Source organism: Culex quinquefasciatus, chromosome 3, assembly GCF_015732765.1.
Source record: "Culex quinquefasciatus strain JHB chromosome 3, VPISU_Cqui_1.0_pri_paternal, whole genome shotgun sequence".
NCBI lineage: Eukaryota > Metazoa > Arthropoda > Insecta > Diptera > Culicidae > Culex > Culex quinquefasciatus.
In genome coordinates, this window is record NC_051863.1 from 67,385,037 (window position 1) to 67,392,517 (window position 7,481).

Consider the following 7,481-nt stretch of genomic DNA (forward strand, 5'->3'; position numbering starts at 1 on the left):
ATGAAACTGTGAAAAAATGAAAAACACGACGCCAAATGTCACACCGGCTCGGCTGTAGGAGATTGTCACGGCTTGCTTCACCGGAACGTCGCGATTGATATTAAAGCAGCCTTCTGTCACTGCCGCCATGTTTATGAAACCAAAATATTCGATGACGAACATCAAGAAAACAAAGAAGCAAACGAAGGTGTCTACTGTCAGATTTTGAATAATGAACAAAGTGCACAGACGTTTCTCAAATTATGTTTTTGTTACACTTGCCGCTTGTCCCGGTCTCTTTTAAGAATGTTCCTTCCGCGTGGATTCCAAGAAGTTCTCGATCCTCGGTCCCAGATTTTCCCGGTCGATTCGGATTTTTCCTTAAAATTTGTTGATCCTTTTTTGCTTTTGTGGAAGGTTCTTTACTTACTCAACGCAGCTTCCTGACGGGTTCTTGCTCCGAAACAACGAGAACCGGTTCCGGTACCAGTCTTCTGAAGAGGTAAAATTACTTCTGCTTCTCCGGTTGCTCATCCCACCAGCCGATCCAAGAGCTCCTTCGATTCCGGCCTCATACACACACGATATACATCCGGAAACATACCCAAGATAAACCGGACCACTTGCGTAACCACTTAAACCGAATTTTGTAATATTTTTCACACAACAATATTATTTTTGGTTAACTTTTTTCGCGTTCGCCATTTCCATTTTTTACGGTGGGCTCTTCACACATACTAATGCGTGGGCTCTTCGAGGTTTTGGTGACTGTCAAACGTTCTAGACATTTACAGTGGTACCAGAGGGCTGTATTAAAGCGGTTTCCGAAGACTTCCAGCGTTGGACATTTCGACGGCAACATTTTAAAAGGCATCATGTACATTTTGACACTTTCTGTGTTATTGCATATTACGAAAGTACTCCGAATAAGCTACCTCTCCACAAAAAATGGGCAAAAGTTACTTCAGTAAAGTCTGTTTAAGAACGAGTTTTTCATCAGTGTGTAACAGGTCGTATCGAGGTGTTCCGATTTGGATGAAACTTTCAGCGTTTGTTTGTCTATACATGAGATGGACTCATGCCAAATATAAGCCCTTTACGACAAAGGGAAGTGGGTTAAAACGGGCATTGAAGTTGAGGTCCAATAAACATTAAAAATAATAAAATTACTCCCATTTGCGTAAAACTTCATCAATTCCAACTCTCATAGATGCATTTGAAAGGTCTTTTAGAGCACTTCAAAATGTGCTAAATACATCTACGATTGGTTTGACTTTTTCTCATAGCTTTTTCAAATTACTGTTAAAATTGATTTTTTTTGAAACCTTAATATCTTTTTGCAACAGCCTCCAACACCCTTACTCCCATAGGTCAAAGGTAGGTAATTGAATGGACTATAAGCCTACGGAATTAACTTTTTTGCCAGTCGCAGTTTTTCTCATAGTTTTTCGATTTTTCTATAATAAACATTTTACAACGTTAGTTTTTTGCCCTGTAGCTCAAGAAAACGGCACTTTTTGGGGTCAATTTTTACATATTCGGAATCTTCGGGAAATTCCACTTAAGTTTGAAGTATTCGAGTCCTAAATTTGATTTTTTAAATAATTAAATAAAATGTTAAAAATTATTTTAATTCATTCTAAATTTCAATCAAATAAACAAGCTAACGTGTAATTTCTCGAGGATTCCTGCCGTCTTCTTGGGCTACACTGCCGTTCTACGCATAATTGTCCCATGTTCAAAAAAAGCAACTGAGAAAAACGCGATTGAAATTTTTCGATCGATTTCTGTGTTTCTACGCATAATTGTCCTGTGGATCCCTATTCGCCCTATATGCCCCTAATCATCCCTGTTAACATTGTATCACCCTTATTTTACGTAAAATTATACGTAAAACTAAACTTAAAAATGATATAAAGTCAGAATCGTCCAAAAATGACATGGGACAATTATTCGTAGAACGGCAGTACAGGGCAAAAAACTAACGTTGTAAAATGTTTATTATAGATAAATCGAAAAGCTATGAGAAAAACTGCGATTGAAAAAAGATAATTCCGTAGGCTTATAGCCCATTAAATTACCTATCTTTTGACCTATGGGAGTATGGGTGTTGGTCAAATTTTTAATAGTAATTTGCAAAAGCTATGAGAAAAGGTCAAACCAATCTTAGATGTATATAGTACATTTTGAAGTGCTTCAAAAGACTTTTCGAATGCATCTAAGAGAGTTAGAAAAGATGAAGTTTTACGCAAATGAGAGTAATTTTATTATTTTTCATGGTTTTTGGACCTCAAACTTCAATGCCCGTTTGAACCCACTTCTCTTTGTCGTAGAAGGCTCATATTTGGCATGAGTTCATCTCATGTATAGACAAACAAATGCGGAAAGTTTCATCCAAATCGGAGCTCCTCGATGCGACCTCTAGAACAAACCGAGCAAAATCTACAAATACTGCCTCTTAATAATGATTCTAAATAAAGTAGAAGTTATGTTTGTTTTTATTAGGGGAAATATGCCCATTTTAATCACTCTAAGCCGTTCGACCAATTGTCATCACTTTTGCCGTTTTCCGCTATTAAATCAACATTTTCAGATGAATCAACAATGGAGAGTTGCTTGCTCACTTTTAATTGAGCTATTTATTACTTTGGAACAGTCAAAAACACATTATGAAAGCTGTAATTCGTGATCAAAGTGCTGATAGGCCGATAATAGAAATAGGCTGAAAAAGGGTATAGTTCCCCTAAATAAATTGACGAAAAAAATGTTTAATTGAATATAAATGATCAAGTTTCAATAGAAGCAACTTTTTTTCATCGTTTGTTATCATTAGAACATCTCCTTTTCTTTTATATTAAAATGGGAATTGAAAAATGATGCTCAACATTCAAATCTGGAGTTTTTTTTTTTTTTGAAAAGGTCCAATAAACCAAATTTTCAGTTTTTGCTTTTTGCGTGTTTTTTAATACCCCTGACTCAAGGCGGGTTCAAAAACACCCAAAAAGCAAAAACTGGAAATTTGGTTTATTGGACCTTTAAAAAAACTCCAGAAATGCGTTTTTTCTCAAAACGCACGGTTTGCACATGGTGCTTTTTGAAATGTTGGCGTCGAATTTGCTGATTATCCGAGCTTTTTATGTTGTAAACTGGAAACATTTTCAATTACAAGCAAAATCAAAGTTTGATAACTGAAATATCAGCAACGATTGCTGAATCTTCCATATCTTTGACAACCATTTTACTGAAACTTCAGTAAATCATCTGTCAAAGTGACAAATATCAGTTAACTAAGAGTTCATTAAAAACTAAATTACTCAAGAGCAATTCCATGTCAAATAGGGAATCGGTTGTACCCAATTTCAATGAAACTTTGTAGACATGTTACATGTTATAAGCCATTTTTGTGTATATGGAGCCAGTTACACTCGATAATGACATTTGAGAAGGGCGTAAGTGTTTTCAATATTTTTGTATTTCGTAATTTAAATATAGCTATATCTCGAAGCCGTTGCTTCGTATAAAAAAGTGGTCAAAGACAAACTTGTTGTTATCCAGACAATTTTACATAAATGTCTCCATATTGACTATTGTCCTAAGTCCAATCCTTGTGAAGTTACAGCGGTTTAAAAAATAAAAATGTTGAAAAAATAGGTTTTTTGATGGTTTTTTTGGCAATTTCTATATGACATTGGAAATTGGACGAGCTTTCCAGTAAACATATTTTCGAGACTGAAAAATCAAGTCTGTCATATAGAAATTCCCAAAAAACCATCAAAAAACCTATTTTTTCAACATTTTTATTTTTAAAACCGCTGTAACTTCACAAGGATTCCCACATAGTCAATAACCATTAGGATGTAACAAAAATGACTTTTGGCGGGCATTCAGGGGCTTGTTCCGGTGAGCATACTGAGCCCAAATCTCAAATATGAGCTTGATTGAACGTAACAGGAGGTGGCGCTCCGCCCTTCAATTTTAAATGGGATTTAACCCGTAAAAATACTTTTTTTCAAACGAATGCGAATACTTTGGCCAAGAATGCGCTTACCAAAAACATCACTGGCGTGTAGGCTAGATCCTTGCGCATCTTTTGGTATATATAACATTGAAGCACCCTGAAGCTCGGTACAGACCTTCAAAGTTTGGCATTTTTTCGAAAAATCAGCGAAATCGAAAATATGGGAATCGACTAGAACTCAGTAAAAGTGAAAGAATCCTGCACAAAAACTGCATATGAGTGAATAATATATGTTTGTAGAAAAAAAAAGTCTGAATGAAATAAACTTACTCAAAGGAATTTCTCATATTTTCCATAACTGAACTGAGCCCACTGTGTTTCGCCTTAAACGCGCTTTCTGATTTCATGTGATTTCTTTTTTGAATGATCTTTATTCACAAACGTATCGTGTAATAATAATGTTGTTGTTGTTGTTTTTTTCCTTACTTCATTATCTGACAATAAATAATTTGTAATTATGTAAATATATAAATATAACTGGTACCTATAGCGTTAATTTTGGTTAGGTGTCAACATATAAAATGCTTGCCTTCTTCATTGGATAATTTTTGTTTCACTTCTTCTTTATGTGAATGCTTTTTGTTTTCGTGCTTAGTAATAAATTTTGTTTTCTTCTTTTGGTTTCTTTCTACCAGCAATTTCTCACAACGTGCTTTTGAGATTATTACGTCAGTAATAAGTTTTTAAATTTCCTTGTTGTTGTTTTCTTTTGTTTGCTTCATTTCAATTGACACAATATAATAAGATTTGATCGTGTGGCTCTCTCTCTCTCTATCTATCTTCCCTGCCTTTAAGTATGATGTAAAAGTTAGAAAAGGTCGAAAGATGATAAGATTTATCTTTTGTCCCAAATATTTGACTCCCTCTCGCAAGCAAGCAAACTACGGCAGCTGCTGCTTGGTGGACCGAGCTTGGCTACTTTTAGAGAATGCTTTTTTTTCTAAGCGGCGCGATTGTTCGTTATCAATTTTGAATTTTGTGGAAATTTACTACAACGAAAAACAAAGCGAAAAATATATAAAACGCACAACATTATTCGTTTAGAAAATTCGTTAGCTTCCAAAAGTTTGGAGTAAATGTCGAGAGAAAACAATTTCGATGGCGAACAGTTTCCGGAAAAGGCTAGAAAACGTTTGTTTGTTTTAGTTAATTTCGTATTTATTTTTTTAGTTTCAATTACGGTATTTTGCTTTTTCTAATTTGATTCCCCAATCCAAATTTGGCGATTAATCGTTTAAAAGATGGCATGTTATTCTAAAGGGATCATCCTGTGGCACGTGCCAAAATTGACAAACCTGCCGCTACTACTCAACTGTCAATAAATATTGTTTTCGTTAACTTTTCGTTCTGAATACCAGATCGGTTGTTGCCGCGCGGAGCAAATGGGGATGGTCTGTAATAATACTAAGAAAAATGTCATTCAACCCAACGTTACGACTAAGACCTGCAGCATTCTCTCGCTGGAAACGCGAAATAAAGAAGATGAAAAAAAAGTCAAACCACTTTGAACTCGTTAATCCTCGTGGGATCGCAGATCAATATGACCAGCGGCAGCTCAGAGCTCAGTTTAACTAGAGTTTTGTTTGATAACAATTGATCAGACTTAACAACGAAAGATGTGAAGTTATGGTTTTGCTGGATTGTTTGTTGGTTTCATTTCAGTACGGGTAATTTTTGTTGAAACTTATCTTGCTATATAGAAGAATTGCTACGCAATTGCATTGTATAATTACTAAACGAGATTTGTTTTGTTTTTCTGATTTCTTTTTTCACACAACTAAGGTACTCTTAACACTAAGGAACAATGGTGATGTATGTGCATGTTTTGGTTCTAAAATAATTATTTTGTTGAATAATAACTTGTTAACTACAGCCTTGCTTGCGCGCTTTGCTAGATCTGCTGAATAAATTTTAATAATGTTGGATTTGATTATACAATGTTTAATTTAACATGACTTCTAATTGACCCAACCACTAGCTAAAGAATTTATAAATTGATGTGTTAAAGGCTTCTTAAATCTTGAAATTACTTCTTCAATCGAGCATTTAAATTTGCCAAATATTTTTTTTTCTAACATCCACCGACGTTAGGCAAATTAGCACATAAAATATTCTCTTAACCAAATTCACATTGAATTGAAGTATGAAAATCATATACAACTGTTCATGCAGAAGTGAGACACAAAAATAACTTGTAATTCACTCTGAATACAACGTCGAAGGGAAATTTAAACAAACAGTTCTGGAGTTTTTTTTTTTTTTTTGAAAAGGTCCAATAAACCAAATTTTCAGTTTTTGCATATTGGGTGTTTTTAATACCCCTGACTCAAGGCGGTTTCAAAAACACCCAAAATGCAAAAACTGGAAATTTGGTTTATTGGACCTTTTCAAAAAAAAAACTCCAGAGTTCATCCTGATCGTCGGTTAAATGGTTAAATGGCGTTCGCTATTTCGAGTGCAGTTTTATTTGGCAACTCAAATTGCATCAATTTATCAACTGCTTTCTTTGTAAAATATTAAAAAATAAAACATTTTCTAAGTAAGACAGGCGTTCAAACATTACTCAATAAAGATTTCTAGGCCCTGTGACAAAAATATAATTTCACTCAAAAATGACGAACTCCTCGTCACAGTGTCTTGATGCAAACAAAGATCGACTTCCAACTGTCACTGCTCCTGCGAAATATGTTAACTGTCAAACTTTCAAACCAGCTATCGAAAAATTAAAAGTGCGACATGGAGTCACACTTTCTGTGAAGTTTTCCATGACAGCTGGAAAAGTTTCACTCCATGTTACCGGCTCACATCTCTCTTTTCAATTTCTCGATAAGGCGCATGAGGCATGACTAACTACTTTTGCGAGAAAGAGAAAGCACATTTTTATGCAGACAAACCAACTTCTGTGGCACTCAAGCTGGTATTGGACTATGACAAAAAAAAAAACAAACAAACTTGCACTTTTTGACAGTTAGCCTGAATTTGTTTGCAAAACCGTCAGCCTCTATACATTTTGAGTTGTTGCGGCAAACTGTCAAACACGAAAAAAGTGCGAGTTTGTTTGTTTGATTGTCATAGTCTAATACCAGCTTTAGAGGTGTTAATTTTCGACTAGAAAACCCTATATCAAGACTGACGAGAAATATACTGACATTGAAGGACAGTTTTTACTGAAAATTAGTGTCAGTACGTGGCAGTCATACTGAATGATTGTAGTCCTAGATTTGGGTGTACTTAATAATTTGTAGTAGGATTTAATTCCGTTACATTATCGAATTATATTGAAAAAGTAATTCCATTTGAAGCCTTTATACTTAAATTTCTCTGATAAAGGGATTCCCTCAGTTTCCAACAGAAAAAAACAGCTTTTGAAATAGACTCCTTTGATTTTTAAGGAACATATTAAGGATCATGAATCAATAAAACTTACTACATGCTATGCAGTAAATTTACTTCTGCGCAGCAAAACACAACTAAGATTAAGCGA